The sequence below is a fragment of the Oncorhynchus tshawytscha genome, linkage group LG21, assembly GCF_018296145.1.
Source record: "Oncorhynchus tshawytscha isolate Ot180627B linkage group LG21, Otsh_v2.0, whole genome shotgun sequence".
In the NCBI taxonomy this organism is placed as follows: Eukaryota; Metazoa; Chordata; class Actinopteri; order Salmoniformes; family Salmonidae; genus Oncorhynchus; species Oncorhynchus tshawytscha.
This window is the reverse complement of record NC_056449.1, coordinates 3,283,084-3,309,399: the sequence shown is the minus strand read 5'-3', so window position 1 is coordinate 3,309,399 and position 26,316 is coordinate 3,283,084. Positions and strand designations below refer to the sequence as shown.

The following is a 26,316-nucleotide window of genomic DNA, read 5'->3' as shown; positions in this document are numbered from 1 at the left end:
CGGAGCTTTACCTAGCATAGACTTACAGATGACCTGGAGCCAGTGGTTCTGGCGACCACATGGAACAAACAAGCGCACAGTCAATAACAAAATAGCCAGTGGTTCTGGCGAAATATGTAAGGGCCAGCCGACTAGAGCATACAGGTAGTGGCCATATCAAGACAATTGACCTTTTCTTTACACTGTTGTGATGAAAGTACATTTCCATAATTTCAGCTCTAACCATAAACGTTGAACAGGGATTGAACCCATGTGCTTCAGTTAACAAAAACAGATGGCTTTGCACATCTATTTCATTCTTAGAATGTCAACATTGTGGAAAGTGGAAATTGTGCAAAAGCTAATTTAACAAGTGAATACTCTCAAAAGACAAGTTGGGGAATACTGTAGAACAGCAAACATGTAAAGTGGCTCTATCGTAGAGATACTTCCCCTTAATATAATAGTTGTGTTCAAATATTGATACAACATGATTTTTTGACAAAGTCCTCCAATGAATGTAAATTTCCATGGAATTGGAAGTCTTTTCTATAAAGGCACGGATGGGACGCCTTACCACTTGGCCACCATGCCACTCTATACTGCATTTTATATATATATATATCTACATTCTGGAAGGTAGTAGTTGTGCAAATGTGAATTTGGCACACAAACTCAGTGGAGAAAGGACCTCATACATATATAGCATGCACTCCCCTCTCTGAGCTTCCATCCCATTTAATTTGCAGATAAAACGCAATATCAATACACTGTACTTTACATATACACCACTCCATTGAAACTACAATGAAATGATAGCAGCAATTCTTCAAACAGGTACGGACAGGGATCGAAAAGATGAACTTCAGTTTTTGAAAATGATGCCATAAAAGTTGGCAACCATGCCACTTCTGTTCTATAAATGTACTAAAAGGGATTGAATGCATGTTCTTCAGATTAAAAGACCAAATGATTTAGGACATCTCTGTTTCCTGCTTAGAATTTCAACATGCTAGAAAGTAGAAGTTTGGTCTTTGCAAAAAAACAGAGAAGCTGGGTAATGAACCCAGGACCTCATACATGGGAACCATGCACTCTACCACTGAGCTACACCCCCTTTCTAGGAAAGATAAAATAGTTTCATATTTTTTTAAATGTTTCCTTTATTATACCAGGCAAGCCAGTTAAGAACAAGTTCTCATACACAACTGCGACCTGGCCAAGATAAAGCAAAGCAGTGCAATTAATTTGCAGTCCGGACGCGGAGGGGTGAACATCTCCTGCTCTGACTGCAGCTGGAAGGGACTGCTGTGCGAGGACTAGGCCGTCTGTGAGTGCTTTGATAAGGCGGAGCTTTACCTAGCATAGACTTACAGATGACCTGGAGCCAGTGGTTCTGGCGACGAGTTACACATGGAACAAACTAGCGCACAGTCAATAACAAAATAGAAGGGATTTTTTTTTAAAGGCAATAAATATGCCATAGTACCGAAGTAATCACAATTTAGCAAATGAACACTGGAGTGATAGATGAGCAGATGATGATGTGCAAGTAGAAATACTGGTGTGCAAAAGTGCAGAAAGTAAATAAAAACAATATGGCGATGAGGTAGGTAGATTGGGTGGGCTATTTACAGATGGGCATCTCCTGCTCTGACTGCAGCTGGAAGGGACTGCTGCGCAAGGACTAGGCCGCCTGTGAGTGCTTTGATAAGGCGGAGCTTTACCTAGCATAGACTTACAGATGACCTGGACCCAGTGGTTCTGGCGACGAGTTACACATGGAACAAACAAGCGCACAGTCAATAACAAAATAGCCAGTGGTTCTGGCGACGAATATGTACCGAGGGCCAGCCGACTAGAGCATACAGGTCGCAGTGGCCATATCAAGACAATTGACCTTTTCTTTACACTGTTGTGATGAAAGTACATTTCCATAATTTCAGCTCTATACCATAAACGTTGAACAGGGATTGAACCCATGTGATTCAGTTAACAAAAACAGATGGCTTTGCACATCTATTTCATTCTTAGAATGTCAACATTGTGGAAAGTGGGAGTTGTGCAAAAGCTAATTTAACAAGTGAATACTCTCAAAAGACAAGTTGGGGAATACTGTAGAACAGCAAACATGTAAAGTGGCTCTATCGTAGAGATACTTCCCCTTAATATAATAGTTGTGTTCAAATATTGATACAACATGATTTTTTGACAAAGTCCTCCAATGAATGTAAATTTCCATGGAATTGGAAGTCTTTTCTATAAAGGCACGGATGGGATTTGAACCCATGGTCTTCGGTTTACGAGACCGACGCCTTACCACTTGGCCACCATGCCACTCTATACTGCATTTTATATATATATATATCTACATTCTGGAAGGTAGTAGTTGTGCAAATGTGAATTTGGCACACAAACTCAGTGGACAAAGGACCTCATACATATATAGCATGCACTCCCCCTCTGAGCTTCCATCCCATTTAATTTGCAGATAAAACGCAATATCAATACACTGTACTTTACATATACACCACTCCATTGAAACTACAATGAAATGATAGCAGCAATTCTTCAAACAGGTACGGACAGGGATCGAAAAGATGAACTTCAGTTTTTGAAAATGATGCCATAAAAGTTGGCAACCATGCCACTTCTGTTCTATAAATGTACTAAAAGGGATTGAATGCATGTTCTTCAGATTAAAAGACCAAATGATTTAGGACATCTCTGTTTCCTGCTTAGAATTTCAACATGCTGGAAAGTAGAAGTTTGGTCTTTGCAAAAAAACAGAGAAGCTGGGTAATGAACCCAGGACCTCATACATGGGAACCATGCACTCTACCACTGAGCTACACCCCTTTCTAGGAAAGATAAATAGTTTCATATTTTTTTAAATGTTTCCTTTATTATACCAGGTAAGCCAGTTAAGAACAAGTTCTCATACACAACTGCGACCTGGCCAAGATAAAGCAAAGCAGTGCAATTAATTTGCAGTCTGGACGCGGAGGGGTGAACATCTCCTGCTCTGACTGCAGCTGGAAGGGACTGCTGTGCGAGGACTAGGCCGCCTGTGAGTGCTTTGATAAGGCGGAGCTTTACCTAGCATAGACTTACAGATGACCTGGAGCCAGTGGTTCTGGCGACGAGTTACACATGGAACAAACTAGCGCACAGTCAATAACAAAATAGAAGGGATTTTTTTTTTAAAGGCAATAAATATGCCATAGTACCGAAGTAATCACAATTTAGCAAATGAACACTGGAGTGATAGATGAGCAGATGATGATGTGCAAGTAGAAATACTGGTGTGCAAAAGTGCAGAAAGTAAATAAAAACAATATGGCGATGAGGTAGGTAGATTGGGTGGGCTATTTACAGATGGGCATCTCCTGCTCTGACTGCAGCTGGAAGGGACTGCTGCGCAAGGACTAGGCCGCCTGTGAGTGCTTTGATAAGGCGGAGCTTTACCTAGCATAGACTTACAGATGACCTGGACCCAGTGGTTCTGGCGACGAGTTACACATGGAACAAACAAGCGCACAGTCAATAACAAAATAGCCAGTGGTTCTGGCGACGAATATGTACCGAGGGCCAGCCGACTAGAGCATACAGGTCGCAGTGGTCATATCAAGACAATTGACCTTTTCTTTACACTGTTGTGATGAAAGTACATTTCCATAATTTCAGCTATATACCATAAACGTTGAACAGGGATTGAACCCATGTGCTTCAGTTAACAAAAACAGATGGCTTTGCACATCTATTTCATTCTTAGAATGTCAACATTGTGGAAAGTGGGAGTTGTGCAAAAGCTAATTTAACAAGTGAATACTCTCAAAAGATAAGTTGGGGAATACTGTAGAACAGCAAACATGTAAAGTGGCTCTATCGTAGAGATACTTCCCCTTAATATAATAGTTGTGTTCAAATATTGATACAACATGATTTTTTGACAAAGTCCTCCAATGAATGTAAATTTCCATGGAATTGGAAGTCTTTTCTATAAAGGCACGGATGGGATTTGAACCCATGGTCTTCGGTTTACGAGACCGACGCCTTACCACTTGGCCACCATGCCACTCTATACTGCATTTTATATATATATATATCTACATTCTGAAGGTAGTAGTTGTGCAAATGTGAATTTGGCACACAAACTCAGTGGAGAAAGGACCTCATACATATATAGCATGCACTCCCCTCTGAGCTTCCATCCCATTTAATTTGCAGATAAAACGCAATATCAATACACTGTACTTTACATATACACCACTCCATTGAAACTACAATGAAATGATAGCAGCAATTCTTCAAACAGGTACGGACAGGGATCGAAAAGATGAACTTCAGTTTTTGAAAATGATGCCATAAAGTTGGCAACCATGCCACTTCTGTTCTATAAATGTACTAAAAGGGATTGAATGCATGTTCTTCAGATTAAAAGACCAAATGATTTAGGACATCTCTGTTTCCTGCTTAGAATTTCAACATGCTAGAAAGTAGAAGTTTGGTCTTTGCAAAAAACAGAGAAGCTGGGTAATGAACCCAGGACCTCATACATGGGAACCATGCACTCTACCACTGAGCTACACCCCCTTTCTAGGAAAGATAAAATAGTTTCATATTTTTTTAAATGTTTCCTTTATTATACCAGGTAAGCCAGTTAAGAACAAGTTCTCATACACAACTGCGACCTGGCCAAGATAAAGCAAAGCAGTGCAATTAATTTGCAGTCCGGACGCGGAGGGGTGAACATCTCCTGCTCTGACTGCAGCTGGAAGGGACTGCTGTGCGAGGACTAGGCCGTCTGTGAGTGCTTTGATAAGGCGGAGCTTTACCTAGCATAGACTTACAGATGACCTGGAGCCAGTGGTTCTGGCGACGAGTTACACATGGAACAAACTAGCGCACAGTCAATAACAAAATAGAAGGGATTTTTTTTTTAAAGGCAATAAATATGCCATAGTACCGAAGTAATCACAATTTAGCAAATGAACACTGGAGTGATAGATGAGCAGATGATGATGAGCAAGTAGAAATACTGGTGTGCAAAAGTGCAGAAAGTAAATAAAAACAATATGGCGATGAGGTAGGTAGATTGGGTGGGCTATTTACAGATGGGCATCTCCTGCTCTGACTGCAGCTGGAAGGGACTGCTGCGCAAGGACTAGGCCGCCTGTGAGTGCTTTGATAAGGCGGAGCTTTACCTAGCATAGACTTACAGATGACCTGGAGCCAGTGGTTCTGGCGACGAGTTACACATGGAACAAACTAGCGCACAGTCAATAACAAAATAGAAGGGATTTTTTTTTTTAAAGGCAATAAATATGCCATAGTACCGAAGTAATCACAATTTAGCAAATGAACACTGGAGTGATAGATGAGCAGATGATGATGTGCAAGTAGAAATACTGGTGTGCAAAAGTGCAGAAAGTAAATAAAAACAATATGGCGATGAGGTAGGTAGATTGGGTGGGCTATTTACAGATGGGCATCTCCTGCTCTGACTGCAGCTGGAAGGGACTGCTGCGCAAGGACTAGGCCGCCTGTGAGTGCTTTGATAAGGCGGAGCTTTACCTAGCATAGACTTACAGATGACCTGGAGCCAGTGGTTCTGGCGACGAGTTACACATGGGACAAACAAGCGCACAGTCAATAACAAAATAGCCAGTGGTTCTGGCGACGAATATGTAGCGAGGGCCAGCCGACTAGAGCATACAGGTCGCAGTGGCCATATCAAGACAATTGACCTTTTCTTTACACTGTTGTGATGAAAGTACATTTCCATAATTTCAGCTCTATACCATAAACGTTGAACAGGGATTGAACCCATGTGCTTCAGTTAACAAAAACAGATGGCTTTGCACATCTATTTCATTCTTAGAATGTCAACATTGTGGAAAGTGGAAATTGTGCAAAAGCTAATTTAACAAGTGAATACTCTCAAAAGACAAGTTGGGGAATACTGTAGAACAGCAAACATGTAAAGTGGCTCTATCGTAGAGATACTTCCCCTTAATATAATAGTTGTGTTCAAATATTGATACAACATGATTTTTTGACAAAGTCCTCCAATGAATGTAAATTTCCATGGAATTGGAAGTCTTTTCTATAAAGGCACGGATGGGATTTGAACCCATGGTCTTCGGTTTACGAGACCGACGCCTTACCACTTGGCCACCATGCCACTCTATACTGCATTTTATATATATATATATCTACATTCTGGAAGGTAGTAGTTGTGCAAATGTGAATTTGGCACACAAACTCAGTGGACAAAGGACCTCATACATATATAGCATGCACTCCCCTCTGAGCTTCCATCCCATTTAATTTGCAGATAAAACGCAATATCAACTGTACTTTACATATACACCACTCCATTGAAACTACAATGAAATGATAGCAGCAATTCTTCAAACAGGTACGGACAGGGATCGAAAAGATGAACTTCAGTTTTTGAAAATGATGCCATAAAAGTTGGCAACCATGCCACTTCTGTTCTATAAATGTACTAAAAGGGATTGAATGCATGTTCTTCAGATTAAAAGACCAAATGATTTAGGACATCTCTGTTTCCTGCTTAGAATTTCAACATGCTAGAAAGTAGAAGTTTGGTCTTTGCAAAAAAACAGAGAAGCTGGGTAATGAACCCAGGACCTCATACATGGGAACCATGCACTCTACCACTGAGCTACACCCCCTTTCTAGGAAAGATAAAATAGTTTCATATTTTTTTAAATGTTTCCTTTATTATACCAGGTAAGCCAGTTAAGAACAAGTTCTCATACACAACTGCGACCTGGCCAAGATAAAGCAAAGCAGTGCAATTAATTTGCAGTCCGGACGCGGAGGGGTGAACATCTCCTGCTCTGACTGCAGCTGGAAGGGACTGCTGTGCGAGGACTAGGCCGTCTGTGAGTGCTTTGATAAGGCGGAGCTTTACCTAGCATAGACTTACAGATGACCTGGAGCCAGTGGTTCTGGCGACGAGTTACACATGGAACAAACTAGCGCACAGTCAATAACAAAATAGAAGGGATTTTTTTTTTAAAGGCAATAAATATGCCATAGTACCGAAGTAATCACAATTTAGCAAATGAACACTGGAGTGATAGATGAGCAGATGATGATGAGCAAGTAGAAATACTGGTGTGCAAAAGTGCAGAAAGTAAATAAAAACAATATGGCGATGAGGTAGGTAGATTGGGTGGGCTATTTACAGATGGGCATCTCCTGCTCTGACTGCAGCTGGAAGGGACTGCTGCGCAAGGACTAGGCCGCCTGTGAGTGCTTTGATAAGGCGGAGCTTTACCTAGCATAGACTTACAGATGACCTGGAGCCAGTGGTTCTGGCGACGAGTTACACATGGAACAAACTAGCGCACAGTCAATAACAAAATAGAAGGGATTTTTTTTTTAAAGGCAATAAATATGCCATAGTACCGAAGTAATCACAATTTAGCAAATGAACACTGGAGTGATAGATGAGCAGATGATGATGTGCAAGTAGAAATACTGGTGTGCAAAAGTGCAGAAAGTAAATAAAAACAATATGGCGATGAGGTAGGTAGATTGGGTGGGCTATTTACAGATGGGCATCTCCTGCTCTGACTGCAGCTGGAAGGGACTGCTGCGCAAGGACTAGGCCGCCTGTGAGTGCTTTGATAAGGCGGAGCTTTACCTAGCATAGACTTACAGATGACCTGGAGCCAGTGGTTCTGGCGACGAGTTACACATGGGACAAACAAGCGCACAGTCAATAACAAAATAGCCAGTGGTTCTGGCGACGAATATGTAGCGAGGGCCAGCCGACTAGAGCATACAGGTCGCAGTGGCCATATCAAGACAATTGACCTTTTCTTTACACTGTTGTGATGAAAGTACATTTCCATAATTTCAGCTCTATACCATAAACGTTGAACAGGGATTGAACCCATGTGATTCAGTTAACAAAAACAGATGGCTTTGCACATCTATTTCATTCTTAGAATGTCAACATTGTGGAAAGTGGGAGTTGTGCAAAAGCTAATTTAACAAGTGAATACTCTCAAAAGACAAGTTGGGGAATACTGTAGAACAGCAAACATGTAAAGTGGCTCTATCGTAGAGATACTTCCCCTTAATATAATAGTTGTGTTCAAATATTGATACAACATGATTTTTTGACAAAGTCCTCCAATGAATGTAAATTTCCATGGAATTGGAAGTCTTTTCTATAAAGGCACGGATGGGATTTGAACCCATGGTCTTCGGTTTACGAGACCGACGCCTTACCACTTGGCCACCATGCCACTTATTACTGCATTTTATATATATATATATCAATTCTGGAAGGTAGTAGTTGTGCAAATGTGAATTTGGCACACAAACTCAGTGGACAAAGGACCTCATACATATATAGCATGCACTCCCCTCTGAGCTTCCATCCCATTTAATTTGCAGATAAAACGCAATATCAATACACTGTACTTTACATATACACCACTCCATTGAAACTACAATGAAATGATAGCAGCAATTCTTCAAACAGGTACGGACAGGGATCGAAAAGATGAACTTCAGTTTTTGAAAATGATGCCATAAAAGTTGGCAACCATGCCACTTCTGTTCTATAAATGTACTAACAGGGATTGAATGCATGTTCTTCAGATTAAAAGACCAAATGATTTAGGACATCTCTGTTTCCTGCTTAGAATTTCAACATGCTGGAAAGTAGAAGTTTGGTCTTTGCAAAAAAATAGAGAAGCTGGGTAATGAACCCAGGACCTCATACATGGGAACCATGCACTCTACCACTGAGCTACACCCCTTTCTAGGAAAGATAAAATAGTTTCATATTTTTAAATGCTCCTTTATTATACCAGGTAAGCCAGTTAAGAACAAGTTCTCATACACAACTGCGACCTGGCCAAGATAAAGCAAAGCAGTGCAATTCATTTGCAGTCCGGACGCGGAGGGGTGAACATCTCCTGCTCTGACTGCAGCTGGAAGGACTGCTGTGCGGACTAGGCCGCCTGTGAGTGCTTTGATAAGGCGGAGCTTTACCTAGCATAGACTTACAGATGACCTGGAGCCAGTGGTTCTGGCGACGAGTTACACATGGAACAAACTAGCGCACAGTCAATAACAAAATAGAAGGGATTTTTTTTAAAGGCAATAAATATGCCATAGTACCGAAGTAATCACAATTTAGCAAATGAACACTGGAGTGATAGATGAGCAGATGATGATTTGCAAGTAGAAATACTGGTGTGCAAAAGTGCAGAAAGTTAATAAAAACAATATGGCGATGAGGTAGGTAGATTGGGTGGGCTATTTACAGATGGGCATCTCCTGCTCTGACTGCATAGACTTACAGATGACCTGGAGCCAGTGGGTTCTGGCGACGAATATGTAGCGAGGGCCAGCCGACTAGAGCATACAGGTCGCAGTGGCCATATCAATACAATTGACCTTTTCTTTACACTGTTGTGATAAAAGTCCATTTCCATAATATCAGCTATCTACCATATACGTCAAACAAGGATTAAACCCATTAAAAAAAACAGATGACTTTGCACATGTATTTCATTCTTAGAATGTCAACATTGTGGAAAGTGGGAGTTGTGCAAAAGTTCATTTAACAAGTGAATACTCTCAAAAGAGAAGTTGGGGAATGCTGTAGGACAGCAAACATGTAAAGTGGCTGTATGGTAGAGATACTTCCCCTTAATATAATAGTTGTGTTCAAATATTGATACAACATGATTTTCTACAAAGTCCTCCAATGAATGTAAATTTCCATGGAAACTACAAAGGGAAGGGAATTGAAACCATGATCTTCAGTTTATGAGACCAACGCCTTACTACTTGGCCACTATGCTGCAATTATATGTAACGGCGTCCGTCTATTGAAGGAGAGTCGGACCAAAATGCAGCGTGGTGGTTACTCATGTTCTTTAATGAAAAAATAGCGATACTTGAAATAACTAAATAAATACAAAAACAACAAACGAACGTGAAATTCTAATTACAGCCTATCTGGTGAACACTACACAGAGACAGGAACAATCACCCACAAAATACACAGTGAAACCCAGGCTACCTAAATATGGTTCCCAATCAGAGACAACGAGAATCACCTGACTCTGATTGAGAACCGCCTCAGGCAGCCAAGCCTATGCTAGACTCATCCCTAATCAGCCACAATCCCAATGCCTACAAAAACCCCAATACGACAACACAATAAACCCATGTCATACCCTGGCCTGAACAAATAATTAAAGAAAACACAAAATACAAAGACCAAGGCGTGACAGAACCCCCCCCCAAAGGTGCGGACTCCCGGACGCACCTCAAAACCATAGAGAGGGTCCGGGTGGGCGTCTGTCCATGGTGGCGGCTCCGGCTCGGGACGTGGACCCCACTCCATAAATGTCTTAGTTCCTCCCCCTTGCGTCCTGGGATAGTCCACCCTCGCCGCCGACCATGACCTCGTAGTCCTCACCCAGAACCCCACTGGACTGAGGGGCAGCTCGGGACTGAGGGGCAGCTCGGGACTGAGGGGCAGCTCGGCCCCGGACTGAGGGGAAGCCCAGTACTGAGGGGAAGCACAGTACTGAGAGGAAGCCTGAGGGGCAGCCCGGGACTGAGCATAGGGATGACCTGGAGCCAGGGTTCTGAGGAAGCCATGGAACAAACTGAGGGGAAGCCCGGGACAAAGGGGAAGCCCGGATATTTTTTTTTAGGGGCAATAAATATGCCATAGTACTGAGAGGAAGCACAATTTAGCAAATGAACTGAGATGAAGCTCAGGCAGGTAGTTAAGTAGGCAGATCCTGGCTGGCTGGCGGATCTGGAAGAGTCTGGTACTGGCAGATCTGGAAGAGTCTGGTTGACTGGCAGATCTGGAAGAGTCTGGTTGACTGGCAGATCTGGAAGAGTCTGGTTGACTAGCAGATCTGGAAGATCATGGCTGACTGGCGGATCTAGCTGCTCTGGCTGCTCCATGCAGACTGACAGCTCTGGCTGCTCCATGTAGATTGGCAACTCTGGCTGCTCCATGCAGACTGACAGCTCTGGCTTCTCCATGCAGACTGGCAGCTCTGGCTGCTCCATGCAGACTGACAGCTCTGGCTGCTCCATGCAGACTGACCTTTGTTTAGACTGTTGAAAGATGCTGAAAGCTTTCCATGCAGCTATATACTGTTGCAGCTGAACCCATGGCTGCTCCATGCAAAAACAGATGGCTTTGCACTGATTCTTAGAATGCTCAACTGCTCCATGCAGACTGGCAGCTCTGGCTGCTCCATGCAGACTGACAGCTCAGGCTGCTCCATGCAAACTGACAGCTGGCTGCTCCATGCAGAGCTGACAACTCTGGCTGCTCCATGTAGACTGGCAGCTCTGGCTGCTACAACATGCAGACTGGCAGCTCTGGCTGTAAATTTCCATGGAGGCTGGCAGCGCTGTAAAGGAGGAAGGCTCTGAACCCTGAACAGGCGGGAGACTCCGACAGCCTAGAGAGAATGCCACTGGCTCTGGCTGTTATGAACAGGTGAGGCGCCCTGAAGGCCTGGTGCGTGGTGCAAATGGAACTGGTGGCACTGGAACTCAGAACAGGAGAAAGGACAGGAAGCCTGGTGCAACTGCACTGCCCCCTGAGCTTCCACTGGTGTGTGGAGGTGGCTCTGGATAGACTGACCGTGCAGGCGCACTGGAGCTCTTGAGCACCAAGCCTGCCCAACTTTACCTGGCTCGATGCCCACTCTAGCCTTTGCCAATATGAAGAGCTGGTATGTACCGCACCGGGCTATGCACTAAACTGGAGACACCGTGCGCTCCATAAAAGCAAAACACATGCCTGCCCGGTCTCTCTAGCCCCCTGGTAAGCACAGGGAGTTTGCGCAAAAAAACTACCTGGCATCTGCCATGAACCCTGTGAGCCCCCCAATACATTTTTGGAGGTGACTCTCAGGCTTGGTCTTTATATATATCAACAGTCTGGAAAGTAGTAGTTGTGCAAATGTGAATTTTTTAAAATGACTCCTTTATTATACCAGGTAAGCCAGTTCAGAACAAGTTCTCATACACAACTGCGACCTGGCCAAGATAAAGCAAAGCAGTGCAATTAATTTACAGTCTGGACGCAGAGGGGTGAACATCTCCTGCTCTGACTGCAGCTGGAAGGGACTGCTGTGCGAGGACTAGGCCGCCTGTGAGTGCTTTGATAAGGCGGAGCTTTACCTAGCATAGACTTACAGATGACCTGGAGCCAGTGGTTCTGGCGATGAGTTACACATGGAACAAACTAGCGCACAGTCAATAACAAAATAGAAGGGATTTTTTTTAAAGGCAATAAATATGCCATAGTACCGAAGTAATCACAATTTAGCAAATGAACACTGGAGTGATAGATGAGCAGATGATGATGTGCAAGTAGAAATACTGGTGTGCAAAAGTGCAGAAAGTTAATAAAAACAATATGGCGATGAGGTAGGTAGATTGGGTGGGCTATTTACAGATGGGCATCTCCTGCTCTGACTGCAGCTGGAAGGGACTGCTGCGCAAGGACTAGGCCGCCTGTGAGTGCTTTGATAAGGCGGAGCTTTACCTAGCATAGACTTACAGATGACCTGGAGCCAGTGGTTCTGGCAACGAGTTACACATGGAACAAATAAGCGCACAGTCAATAACAAAATAGCCAGTGGTTCTGGCGATGAATATGTAGCGAGGGCCAGCCGACTAGAGCATACAGGTCGCAGTGGCCATATCAAGACAATTGACCTTTTCTTTACACTGTTGTGATGAAAGTACATTTCCATAATATCAGCTATCTACCATAAACGTCAAACAGGGATTGAACCCATGTGCTTCAGTTAACAAAAACAGATGACTTTGCACATCTATTTCATTCTTAGAATGTCAACATTGTGGAAAGTGGGAGTTGTGCAAAAGCTAATTTAACAAGTGAATACTCTCAAAAGACAAGTTGGGGAATACTGTAGGACAGCAAACATGTAAAGTGGCTCTATCGTAGAGATACTTCCCCTTAATATAATAGTTGTGTTCAAATATTGATACAACATGATTTTTTGACAAAGTCCTCCAATGAATGTAAATTTCCATGGAATTGGAAGTCTTTTCTATAAAGGCACGGATGGGATTTGAACCCATGGTCTTCAGTTTATGAGACCAACGCCTTACCACTTGGCCACCATGCCACTGCATTTTATTATATATACAATCTGGAAGGTAGTAGTTGTGCAAATGTGAATTTGGCACACAAACTGCAGTGGAGAAAGGACCTCATACATTATGAAAAATGCACTCCCCCTCTGAAATAACATCCCATTTAATTTGCAAAAAACAACAATACACTGAAATTTAATTACACCTACTCCATTGAAACTACAATGAAATGACAGGAACAATCACTTAAAAATACACAGTGAAACAGGGATACGAAAAGATGAATTCCCAATTTTTGAAAATGATGCCATAAAAGTTGGCAACCATGCCACTTCTGTTCTATAAATGTACTAACAGGGATAATGTGCATGTTCTTCAGATTAAAAGACCAAATGATTTAGGACATCTCTGTTTCCTGCTTAGAATTTCAACATTCTGGAAAGTAAAGTTTGGTCTTTGCAAAAAAACATAGACAATGAACCCAGGACCTCATACATGGGAACCCATGCACTCATACCACTGGCCTGAACAAATTCTAGGAAAGATAAAATAGTTTCAAAATGTCTCCTTTATTATACCAGGTAAGCCAGTTAAGAACAAGTTCTCATACACAACTGCGACCTGGCCAAGATAAAGCAAAGCAGTGCAATTCATTTGCAGTCTGGACGCTCCGGAGGGGTGAACATCTCCTGCTCTGACTGCAGCTGGAAGGGACTGCTGTGCACCCTAGGCCGACCATGAGTGCGATAAGGCGGAGCTTTACCCAGAACCCCATGGACTTACAGATGACCTGGAGCCAGTGGTTCTGGCGACTGAGTTACACATGGAACAAACTAGCGCACAGTCAATAACAAAATAGAAGGGATAGCCCGGGCAATAAATATGCCATAGTACCGAAGTAATCACAATTTAGCAAATGAACACTGGAGTGATAGATGAGCAGATGATGATGTGCAAGTAGAAATACTGGTGTGCAAAAGTGCAGAATGTAAATAAAAACAATATGGCGATGAGGTAGGTAGATTGGGTGGGCTATTTACAGATGGGCATCTCCTGCTCTGACTGCAGCTGGAAGGGACTGCTGCGCAGGACTGGAGGCCGCCTGTGAGTGCTTTGATAAGGCGGAGCTTTACCTGGCATAGACTTACAGATGACCTGGAGCCAGTGGTTCTGGCGACGAGTTACACATGGAACAAACTGCGCACAGTCAATAACAAAATAGCCAGTGGTTCTGGCGACGAATATGGCCGAGGGCCAGCCGACTAGAGCATACAGGTCGCAGTGGCCATATCAAGACAATTGACCTTTTCTTTACACTGTTGTGATGAAAGTACATTTCCATAATTTCAGCTATATACAATAAACGTTGAACAGGGATTGAACCCATGTGCTTCAGTTAACAAAAACAGATGGCTTTGCACATCTATTTCATTCTTAGAATGTCAACATTGTGGAAAGTGGGAGTTGTGCAAAAGCTAATTTAACAAGTGAATACTCTCAAAAGACAAGTTGGGGAATACTGTAGAACAGCAAACATGTAAAGTGGCTGCTATGTAGAGATACTTCCCCTTAATATAATAGTTGTGTTCAAATATTGATACAACATGATTTTTTGACAAAGTCCTCCAATGAATGTAAATTTCCATGGAATTGGAAGTCTTTTCTATAAAGGCACGGATGGGATTTGAACCCATGGTCTTCGGCGGGAGACCGACGCCTTACCACTTGGCCACCATGCCACTTATTACTGCATTTTATATAGGTATACAATCTGGAAGGTAGTGTTGTGCAAATGTGAATTTGGCAACAAACTCAGTGGAGAAAGGACCTCATACGCCCCCTGAAATAGGCGGTGCGTGGTGCTGGAAATAAATCAATATATGCGGGGAGCTGCACTCCCCTCTGAGCTTCCATCCCATTTAATTTGCAGATAAAACGCAGGCGCAATACACTGGACTTTGACATATAGCACTCCATTGAAACTACAATGAAATGATAGCCCAATTCTTAAAACAGGTACCAATCGAAAAGATGAATTTCAGTTTTTGAAAATGATGCCACCCAAACTGGCAGACACCGTGCCACTTCCTATAAATGTACTAACAGGGTGAACTGCCCGGTCTTCTAGCCCCCGGTAAAAGCCACAGGATTTAGGACATCTCTGTTTCCTGGCATCGAATTTCAACATTCTGTAGAAGTTTGGTCTTTGCAAAACATTTTTGGAGGTGACCTCATCAGGGAACTTGCACTTTACCATATATCAACAGTCTGGAAAGATAGTAGTTTCAAATGTGATTTTTTTAAAATGACTCCTTTATTATACCAGGTAAGCCAGTTCAGAACAAGTTCTCATACACAACTGCGACCTGGCCAAGATAAAGCAAAGCAGTGCAATTAATTTACAGTCTGGACGCAGAGGGGTGAACATCTCCTGCTCTGACTGCAGCTGGAAGGGACTGCTGTGCGAGGACTAGGCCGCCTGTGAGTGCTTTGATAAGGCGGAGCTTTACCTAGCATAGACTTACAGATGACCTGGAGCCAGTGGTTCTGGCGATGAGTTACACATGGAACAAACTAGCGCACAGTCAATAACAAAATAGAAGGGATTTTTTTTAAAGGCAATAAATATGCCATAGTACCGAAGTAATCACAATTTAGCAAATGAACACTGGAGTGATAGATGAGCAGATGATGATGTGCAAGTAGAAATACTGGTGTGCAAAAGTGCAGAAAGTTAATAAAAACAATATGGCGATGAGGTAGGTAGATTGGGTGGGCTATTTACAGATGGGCATCTCCTGCTCTGACTGCAGCTGGAAGGGACTGCTGCGCAAGGACTAGGCCGCCTGTGAGTGCTTTGATAAGGCGGAGCTTTACCTAGCATAGACTTACAGATGACCTGGAGCCAGTGGTTCTGGCAACGAGTTACACATGGAACAAATAAGCGCACAGTCAATAACAAAATAGCCAGTGGTTCTGGCGAGAATATGTAGCTCTGGGCCAGCCGACTAGAGCATACAGGTCGCAGTGGCCATATCAAGACAATTGACCTTTTCTTTACACTGTTGTGATGAAAGTACATTTCCATAATATCAGCTATCTACCATAAACGTTGAACAGGGATTGAACCCATGTGCTTCAGTTAACAAAAACAGATGACTTTGCACATCTATTTCATTCTTAGAATGTCAACATTGTGGAAAGTGGGAGTTGTGCAAAAGCTAATTTAACAAGTGAATACTCTCAAAAGACAAGTTGGGGAATACTGTAGGACAGCAAACATGTAAAGTGGCTCTATCGTAGAGATACTTCCCCTTAATATAATAGTTGTGTTCAAATATTGATACAACATGATTTTTACAAAGTCCTCCAATGAATGTAAATTTCCATGGAATTGGAAGTCTTTTCTATAAAGGCACGGATGGGATTTGAACCCATGGTCTTCAGTTTATGAGACCGACGCCTTACTACTTGGCCACCATGCCACTTATTACTGCATTTTATATAGGAGAGTATATACAATCTGGAAGGTGTAGTTGTGCAAATGTGAATTTACATGAAACTCAGTGGAGAAAGGACCTCATACATATATAGCATGCACAGGTGAGCTTCCATCCCATTTAATTTGCAGATAAAACGCTATCAATACTGTACTTTACATATACACCACTCCATTGAAACTACAATGAAATGATAGCAGCAATTCTTAAAACAGGTACGGACAGGGACGAAAGATGAACTTCAGTTTTTGAAAATGATGCCATAAAAGTTGGCAACCATGCCACTCTGTTCTATAAATGTACTAACAGGGATTGAACCCATGTTCTCAAAAACCCCAATACGACAACAAAAGACCAAATGATTTAGGACATCTCTGTTTCCTGCTTAGAATTTCAACATTCTGGAAAGTAGGAGTTTGGTCTTTGCAAAAAAAACATAGAGAAGCTGGGTAATGAACCCAGGACCTCATACATGGGAACCATGCACTCTCCACTGGCTACACCCAACAGTCTGGAAAGATAAAATAGTTTCTTATTTTTTTAAATGTCTCCTTTATTATACCAGGTAAGCCAGTTAAGAACAAGTTCTCATACACAACTGCGACCTGGCCAAGATAAAGCAAAGCAGTGCAATTCATTTGCAGTCTGGACGCAGAGGGGTGAACATCTCCTGCTCTGACTGCAGCTGGAAGGGACTGCTGTGCGAGGACTAGGCCGCCTGTGAGTGCTTTGATAAGGCGGAGCTTTACCTAGCATAGACTTACAGATGACCTGGAGCCAGTGGTTCTGGCGACAGAGTTACACATGGAACAAACTAGCGCACAGTCAATAACAAAATAGAAGGGATTTTTTTTTAAAGGCAATAAATATGCCATAGTACCGAAGTAATCACAATTTAGCAAATGAACACTGGAGTGATAGATGAGCAGATGATGATGTGCAAGTAGAAATACTGGTGTGCAAAAGTGCAGAATGTAAATAAAAACAATATGGCGATGAGGTAGGTAGATTGGGTGGGCTATTTACAGATGGGCATCTCCTGCTCTGACTGCAGCTGGAAGGGACTGCTGCGCAAGGACTGGCCGCCTGTGAGTGCTTTGATAAGGCGGAGCTTTACCTAGCATAGACTTACAGATGACCTGGAGCCAGTGGTTCTGGCGACGAGTTACACATGGAACAAACTAGCGCACAGTCAATAACAAAATAGCCAGTGGTTCTGGCGACGAATATGTACCGAGGGCCAGCCGACTAGAGCATACAGGTCGCAGTGGCCATATCAAGACAATTGACCTTTTCTTTACACTGTTGTGATGAAAGTACATTTCCATAATTTCAGCTCTATATACAATAAACGTTGAACAGGGATTGAACCCATGTGCTTCAGTTAACAAAAACAGATGGCTTTGCACATCTATTTCATTCTTAGAATGTCAACATTGTGGAAAGTGGGAGTTGTGCAAAAGCTAATTTAACAAGTGAATACTCTCAAAAGACAAGTTGGGGAATACTGTAGAACAGCAAACATGTAAAGTGGCTCTATCGTAGAGATACTTCCCCTTAATATAATAGTTGTGTTCAAATATTGATACAACATGATTTTTTGACAAAGTCCTCCAATGAATGTAAATTTCCATGGAATTGGAAGTCTTTTCTATAAAGGCACGGATGGGATTTGAACCCATGGTCTTCGGTTTACGAGACCGACGCCTTACCACTTGGCCACCATGCCACTTATTACTGCATTTTATATATATATACAATCTGGAAGGTAGTAGTTGTGCAAATGTGAATTTGGCACACAAACTCAGTGGAGAAAGGACCTCATACATATATAGCATGCACTCCCCTCTGAGCTTCCATCCCATTTAATTTGCAGATAAAAACGCAATATCAATACACTGTACTTTACATATACACCACTCCATTGAAACTACAATGAAATGATAGCAGCAATTCTTAAAACAGGTACGGACAGGGATCGAAAAGATGAATTTCAGTTTTTGAAAATGATGCCATAAAAGTTGGCAACCATGCCACTTCTGTTCTATAAATGTACTAACAGGGATTGAACGCATGTTCTTCAGATTAAAAGACCAAATGATTTAGGACATCTCTGTTTCCTGCTTAGAATTTCAACATTCTGGAAAGTAGAAGTTTGGTCTTTGCAAAAAAACATAGAGAAGCTGGGTAATGAACCCAGGACCTCATACATGGGAACCATGCACTCTACCACTGAGCTACACCCCTTTCTAGGAAAGATAAAATAGTTTCTTATTTTTTTAAATGTCTCCTTTATTATACCAGGTAAGCCAGTTCAGAACAAGTTCTCATACACAACTGCGACCTGGCCAAGATAAAGCAAAGCAGTGCAATTCATTTGCAGTCTGGACGAGGAGGGGTGAACATCTCCTGCTCTGACTGCAGCTGGAAGGGACTGCTGTGCGAGGACTAGGCCGCCTGTGAGTGCTTTGATAAGGCGGAGCTTTACCTAGCATAGACTTACAGATGACCTGGAGCCAGTGGTTCTGGCGACGAGTTACACATGGAACAAACTAGCGCACAGTCAATAACAAAATAGAAGGGATTTTTTTTAAAGGCAATAAATATGCCATAGTACCGAAGTAATCACAATTTAGCAAATGAACACTGGAGTGATAGATGAGCAGATGATGATGTGCAAGTAGAAATACTGGTGTGCAAAAGTGCAGAATGTAAATAAAAACAATATGGCGATGAGGTAGGTAGATTGGGTGGGCTATTTACAGATGGGCATCTCCTGCTCTGACTGCAGCTGGAAGGGACTGCTGCGCAAGGACTAGGCCGCCTGTGAGTGCTTTGATAAGGCGGAGCTTTACCTAGCATAGACTTACAGATGACCTGGAGCCAGTGGTTCTGGCGACGAGTTACACATGGAACAAACAAGCGCACAGTCAATAACAAAATAGCCAGTGGTTCTGGCGATGAATATGTACCGAGGGCCAGCCGACTAGAGCATACAGGTCGCAGTGGCCATATCAAGACAATTGACCTTTTCTTTACACTGTTGTGATGAAAGTACATTTCCATAATTTCAGCTATATACAATAAACGTTGAACAGGGATTGAACCCATGTGCTTCAGTTAACAAAAACAGATGGCTTTGCACATCTATTTCATTCTTAGAATGTCAACATTGTGGAAAGTGGGAGTTGTGCAAAAGCTAATTTAACAAGTGAATACTCTCAAAAGACAAGTTGGGGAATACTGTAGAACAGCAAACATGTAAAGTGGCTCTATCGTAGAGATACTTCCCCTTAATATAATAGTTGTGTTCAAATATTGATACAACATGATTTTTTGACAAAGTCCTCCAATGAATGTAAATTTCCATGGAATTGGAAGTCTTTTCTATAAAGGCACGGATGGGATTTGAACCCATGGTCTTCGGTTTACGAGACCGACGCCTTACCACTTGGCCACCATGCCACTTATTACTGCATTTTATATATATATACAATCTGGAAGGTAGTAGTTGTGCAAATGTGAATTTGGCACACAAACTCAGTGGAGAAAGGACCTCATACATATATAGCATGCACTCCCCCTCTGAGCTTCCATCCCATTTAATTTGCAGATAAAACGCAATATCAATACACTGTACTTTACATATACACCACTCCATTGAAACTACAATGAAATGATAGCAGCAATTCTTCAAACAGGTACGGACAGGGATCGAAAAGATGAATTTCAGTTTTTGAAAATGATGCCATAAAAGTTGGCAACCATGCCACTTCTGTTCTATAAATGTACTAACAGGGATTGAACGCATGTTCTTCAGATTAAAAGACCAAATGATTTAGGACATCTCTGTTTCCTGCTTAGAATTTCAACATTCTGGAAAGTAGAAGTTTGGTCTTTGCAAAAAAACATAGAGAAGCTGGGTAATGAACCCAGGACCTCATACATGGGAACCATGCACTCTACCACTGAGCTACACCCCTTTCTAGGAAAGATAAAATAGTTTCTTATTTTTTAAATGTCTCCTTTATTATACCAGGTAAGCCAGTTAAGAACAAGTTCTCATACACAACTGCGACCTGGCCAAGATAAAGCAAAGCAGTGCAATTCATTTGCAGTCTGGACTGGAGGGGTGAACATCTCCTGCTCTGACTGCAGCTGGAAGGATAAGGCTGCTTTACCTGCAAGACTTACAGATGACCTGGAGCCAGTGGTTCTGGCGACGCCTGAACAAACTAGTGCTTTGAAGGGATATTTTTTAAAAGGCAATAAATATGCCATAGACCGAAGCACAATTTACTGGAGTGATAGAAATGTGCAGATGACCTGAGGTAGGTAGCCAGTGGTTCTGGCACTGCAGCTGGCCACCATGCAAACTGCGCACAGTCAATAACAAAATAGCCAGTGGTTCTGGCAAATGACGAATATGTACCGAGGGCCAGCCGACTAGAGCATACAGGTCGCAGTGGCCATATCAAGACAATTGACCTTTTCTTTACACTGTTGTGATGAAAGTACATTTCCATAATTTCAGCTATATACAATAAACGTTGAACAGGGATTGAACCCATGTGCTTCAGTTAACAAAAACAGATGGCTTTGCACATCTATTTCATTCTTAGAATGTCAACATTGTGGAAAGTGGGAGTTGTGCAAAAGCTAATTTAACAAGTGAATACTCTCAAAAGACAAGTTGGGGAATACTGTAGAACAGCAAACATGTAAAGTGGCTCTATCGTAGAGATACTTCCCCTTAATATAATAGTTGTGTTCAAATATTGATACAACATGATTTTTTGACAAAGTCCTCCAATGAATGTAAATTTCCATGGAATTGGAAGTCTTTTCTATAAAGGCACGGATGGGATTTGAACCCATGGTCTTCGGTTTACGAGACCGACGCCTTACCACTTGGCCACCATGCCACTTATTACTGCATTTTATATATATATACAATCTGGAAGGTAGTAGTTGTGCAAATGTGAATTTGGCACACAAACTCAGTGGAGAAAGGACCTCATACATATATAGCATGCACTCCCCTCTGAGCTTCCATCCCATTTAATTTGCAGATAAAACGCAATATCAATACACTGTACTTTACATATACACCACTCCATTGAAACTACAATGAAATGATAGCAGCAATTCTTAAAACAGGTACGGACAGGGATCGAAAAGATGAATTTCAGTTTTTGAAAATGATGCCATAAAAGTTGGCAACCATGCCACTTCTGTTCTATAAATGTACTAACAGGGATTGAACGCATGTTCTTCAGATTAAAAGACCAAATGATTTAGGACATCTCTGTTTCCTGCTTAGAATTTCAACATTCTGGAAAGTAGAAGTTTGGTCTTTGCAAAAACATAGAGAAGCTGGGTAATGAACCCAGGACCTCATACATGGGAACCATGCACTCTACCACTGAGCTACACCCCCTTTCTAGGAAAGATAAAATAGTTTCTTATTTTTTTAAATGTCTCCTTTATTATACCAGGTAAGCCAGTTAAGAACAAGTTCTCATACACAACTGCGACCTGGCCAAGATAAAGCAAAGCAGTGCAATTCATTTGCAGTCTGGACGCGGAGGGGTGAACATCTCCTGCTCTGACTGCAGCTGGAAGGGACTGCTGTGCGAGGACTAGGCCGCCTGTGAGTGCTTTGATAAGGCGGAGCTTTACCTAGCATAGACTTACAGATGACCTGGAGCCAGTGGTTCTGGCGACGAGTTACACATGGAACAAACTAGCGCACAGTCAATAACAAAATAGCCAGTGGTTCTGGCGACGAATATGTACCGAGGGCCAGCCGACTAGAGCATACAGGTCGCAGTGGCCATATCAAGACAATTGACCTTTTCTTTACACTGTTGTGATGAAAGTACATTTCCATAATTTCAGCTATATACAATAAACGTTGAACAGGGATTGAACCCATGTGCTTCAGTTAACAAAAACAGATGGCTTTGCACATCTATTTCATTCTTAGAATGTCAACATTGTGGAAAGTGGGAGTTGTGCAAAAGCTAATTTAACAAGTGAATACTCTCAAAAGACAAGTTGGGGAATACTGTAGAACAGCAAACATGTAAAGTGGCTCTATCGTAGAGATACTTCCCCTTAATATAATAGTTGTGTTCAAATATTGATACAACATGATTTTTTGACAAAGTCCTCCAATGAATGTAAATTTCCATGGAATTGGAAGTCTTTTCTATAAAGGCACGGATGGGATTTGAACCCATGGTCTTCGGTTTACGAGACCGACGCCTTACCACTTGGCCACCATGCCACTTATTACTGCATTTTATATATATATATACAATCTGGAAGGTAGTAGTTGTGCAAATGTGAATTTGGCACACAAACTCAGTGGAGAAAGGACCTCATACATATATAGCATGCACTCCCCCTCTGAGCTTCCATCCCATTTAATTTGCAGATAAAACGCAATATCAATACACTGTACTTTACATATACACCACTCCATTGAAACTACAATGAAATGATAGCAGCAATTCTTAAAACAGGTACGGACAGGGATCGAAAAGATGAATTTCAGTTTTTGAAAATGATGCCATAAAAGTTGGCAACCATGCCACTTCTGTTCTATAAATGTACTAACAGGGATTGAACGCATGTTCTTCAGATTAAAAGACCAAATGATTTAGGACATCTCTGTTTCCTGCTTAGAATTTCAACATTCTGGAAAGTAGAAGTTTGGTCTTTGCAAAAAAACATAGAGAAGCTGGGTAATGAACCCAGGACCTCATACATGGGAACCATGCACTCTACCACTGAGCTACACCCCTTTCTAGGAAAGATAAAATAGTTTCTTATTTTTTTAAATGTCTCCTTTATTATACCAGGTAAGCCAGTTAAGAACAAGTTCTCATACACAACTGCGACCTGGCCAAGATAAAGCAAAGCAGTGCAATTCATTTGCAGTCTGGACGCGGAGGGGTGAACATCTCCTGCTCTGACTGCAGCTGGAAGGGACTGCTGTGCGAGGACTAGGCCGCCTGTGAGTGCTTTGATAAGGCGGAGCTTTACCTAGCATAGACTTACAGATGACCTGGAGCCAGTGGTTCTGGCGACGAGTTACACATGGAACAAACTAGCGCACAGTCAATAACAAAATAGAAGGGATATTTTTTTAAAGGCAATAAATATGCCATAGTACCGAAGTAATCACAATTTAGCAAATGAACACTGGAGTGATAGATGAGCAGATGATGATGTGCAAGTAGAAATACTGGTGTGCAAAAGTGCAGAAAGTAAATAAAAACAATATGGCGATGAGGTAGGTAGATTGGGTGGGCTATTTACAGATGGGCATCTCCTGCTCTGACTGCAGCTGGAAGGGACTGCTGCGCAAGGACTAGGCCGCCTGTGAGTGCTTTGATAAGGCGGAGCTTTACCTAGCATAGACTTACAGATGACCTGGACCCAGTGGTTCTGGCGACGAGTTACACATGGAACAAACAAGCGCACAGTCAATAACAAAATAGCCAGTGGTTCTGGCGACGAATATGTACCGAGGGCCAGCCGACTAGAGCATACAGGTCGCAGTGGCCATATCAAGACAATTGACCTTTTCTTTACACTGTTGTGATGAAAGTACATTTCCATAATTTCAGCTATATACAATAAACGTTGAACAGGGATTGAACCCATGTGCTTCAGTTAACAAAAACAGATGGCTTTGCACATCTATTTCATTCTTAGAATGTCAACATTGTGGAAAGTGGGAGTTGTGCAAAAGCTAATTTAACAAGTGAATACTCTCAAAAGACAAGTTGGGGAATACTGTAGAACAGCAAACATGTAAAGTGGCTCTATCGTAGAGATACTTCCCCTTAATATAATAGTTGTGTTCAAATATTGATACAACATGATTTTTTGACAAAGTCCTCCAATGAATGTAAATTTCCATGGAATTGGAAGTCTTTTCTATAAAGGCACGGATGGGATTTGAACCCATGGTCTTCGGTTTACGAGACCGACGCCTTACCACTTGGCCACCATGCCACTTATTACTGCATTTTATATATATATACAATCTGGAAGGTAGTAGTTGTGCAAATGTGAATTTGGCACACAAACTCAGTGGAGAAAGGACCTCATACATATATAGCATGCACTCCCCTCTGAGCTTCCATCCCATTTAATTTGCAGATAAAACGCAATATCAATACACTGTACTTTACATATACACCACTCCATTGAAACTACAATGAAATGATAGCAGCAATTCTTAAAACAGGTACGGACAGGGATCGAAAAGATGAATTTCAGTTTTTGAAAATGATGCCATAAAAGTTGGCAACCATGCCACTTCTGTTCTATAAATGTACTAACAGGGATTGAACGCATGTTCTTCAGATTAAAAGACCAAATGATTTAGGACATCTCTGTTTCCTGCTTAGAATTTCAACATTCTGGAAAGTAGAAGTTTGGTCTTTGCAAAAAAACATAGAGAAGCTGGGTAATGAACCCAGGACCTCATACATGGGAACCATGCACCTACCACTGAGCTACACCCCTTTCTAGGAAAGATAAAATAGTTTCTTATTTTTTAAATGTCTCCTTTATTATACCAGGTAAGCCAGTTAAGAACAAGTTCTCATACACAACTGCGACCTGGCCAAGATAAAGCAAAGCAGTGCAATTCATTTGCAGTCTGGACGCGGAGGGGTGAACATCTCCTGCTCTGACTGCAGCTGGAAGGGACTGCTGTGCGAGGACTAGGCCGCCTGTGAGTGCTTTGATAAGGCGGAGCTTTACCTAGCATAGACTTACAGATGACCTGGAGCCAGTGGTTCTGGCGACGAGTTACACATGGAACAAACTAGCGCACAGTCAATAACAAAATAGAAGGGATATTTTTTTTAAAGGCAATAAATATGCCATAGTACCGAAGTAATCACAATTTAGCAAATGAACACTGGAGTGATAGATGAGCAGATGATGATGTGCAAGTAGAAATACTGGTGTGCAAAAGTGCAGAATGTAAATAAAAACAATATGGCGATGAGGTAGGTAGATTGGGTGGGCTATTTACAGATGGGCATCTCCTGCTCTGACTGCAGCTGGAAGGGACTGCTGCGCAAGGACTAGGCCGCCTGTGAGTGCTTTGATAAGGCGGAGCTTTACCTAGCATAGACTTACAGATGACCTGGAGCCAGTGGTTCTGGCGACGAGTTACACATGGAACAAACTAGCGCACAGTCAATAACAAAATAGAAGGGATATTTTTTTTTTAAAGGCAATAAATATGCCATAGTACCGAAGTAATCACAATTTAGCAAATGAACACTGGAGTGATAGATGAGCAGATGATGATGTGCAAGTAGAAATACTGGTGTGCAAAAGTGCAGAATGTAAATAAAAACAATATGGCGATGAGGTAGGTAGATTGGGTGGGCTATTTACAGATGGGCATCTCCTGCTCTGACTGCAGCTGGAAGGGACTGCTGCGCAAGGACTAGGCCACCTGTGAGTGCTTTGATAAGGCGGAGCTTTACCTAGCATAGACTTACAGATGACCTGGAGCCAGTGGTTCTGGCGACGAGTTACACATGGAACAAACTAGCGCACAGTCAATAACAAAATAGCCAGTGGTTCTGGCGACGAATATGTACCGAGGGCCAGCCGACTAGAG

The 26,316-nt window shown here is 42.2% G+C and overlaps 12 non-coding genes across 12 annotated transcripts; all 12 read right to left on the bottom strand.

The window, feature by feature from the left end:
* Nucleotides 1-2,244: 2,244 nt before the first annotated feature.
* On the bottom strand, nucleotides 2,245-2,316 carry trnat-cgu. The gene has a single exon. It is a non-coding gene; the product is annotated as a tRNA-Thr (tRNA).
* Nucleotides 2,317-3,985: 1,669 nt separating this feature from the next.
* Nucleotides 3,986-4,057, bottom strand: trnat-cgu. Its single transcript has one exon. It is a non-coding gene; the product is annotated as a tRNA-Thr (tRNA).
* A 2,037-nt stretch (nucleotides 4,058-6,094) lies between these two features.
* Nucleotides 6,095-6,166, bottom strand: trnat-cgu. The gene has a single exon. It is a non-coding gene; the product is annotated as a tRNA-Thr (tRNA).
* A 2,035-nt stretch (nucleotides 6,167-8,201) lies between these two features.
* Nucleotides 8,202-8,273, bottom strand: trnat-cgu. The gene has a single exon. It is a non-coding gene; the product is annotated as a tRNA-Thr (tRNA).
* A 4,839-nt stretch (nucleotides 8,274-13,112) lies between these two features.
* Nucleotides 13,113-13,184, bottom strand: trnam-cau. The gene has a single exon. It is a non-coding gene; the product is annotated as a tRNA-Met (tRNA).
* A 1,637-nt stretch (nucleotides 13,185-14,821) lies between these two features.
* trnag-ucc lies at nucleotides 14,822-14,891 on the bottom strand. Its single transcript has one exon. It is a non-coding gene; the product is annotated as a tRNA-Gly (tRNA).
* A 1,674-nt stretch (nucleotides 14,892-16,565) lies between these two features.
* trnam-cau lies at nucleotides 16,566-16,637 on the bottom strand. The gene has a single exon. It is a non-coding gene; the product is annotated as a tRNA-Met (tRNA).
* A 1,672-nt stretch (nucleotides 16,638-18,309) lies between these two features.
* On the bottom strand, nucleotides 18,310-18,381 carry trnat-cgu. Its single transcript has one exon. It is a non-coding gene; the product is annotated as a tRNA-Thr (tRNA).
* A 1,664-nt stretch (nucleotides 18,382-20,045) lies between these two features.
* trnat-cgu lies at nucleotides 20,046-20,117 on the bottom strand. Its single transcript has one exon. It is a non-coding gene; the product is annotated as a tRNA-Thr (tRNA).
* A 1,388-nt stretch (nucleotides 20,118-21,505) lies between these two features.
* trnat-cgu lies at nucleotides 21,506-21,577 on the bottom strand. The gene has a single exon. It is a non-coding gene; the product is annotated as a tRNA-Thr (tRNA).
* A 1,295-nt stretch (nucleotides 21,578-22,872) lies between these two features.
* Nucleotides 22,873-22,944, bottom strand: trnat-cgu. The gene has a single exon. It is a non-coding gene; the product is annotated as a tRNA-Thr (tRNA).
* A 1,667-nt stretch (nucleotides 22,945-24,611) lies between these two features.
* Nucleotides 24,612-24,683, bottom strand: trnat-cgu. Its single transcript has one exon. It is a non-coding gene; the product is annotated as a tRNA-Thr (tRNA).
* Nucleotides 24,684-26,316: the final 1,633 nt, after the last annotated feature.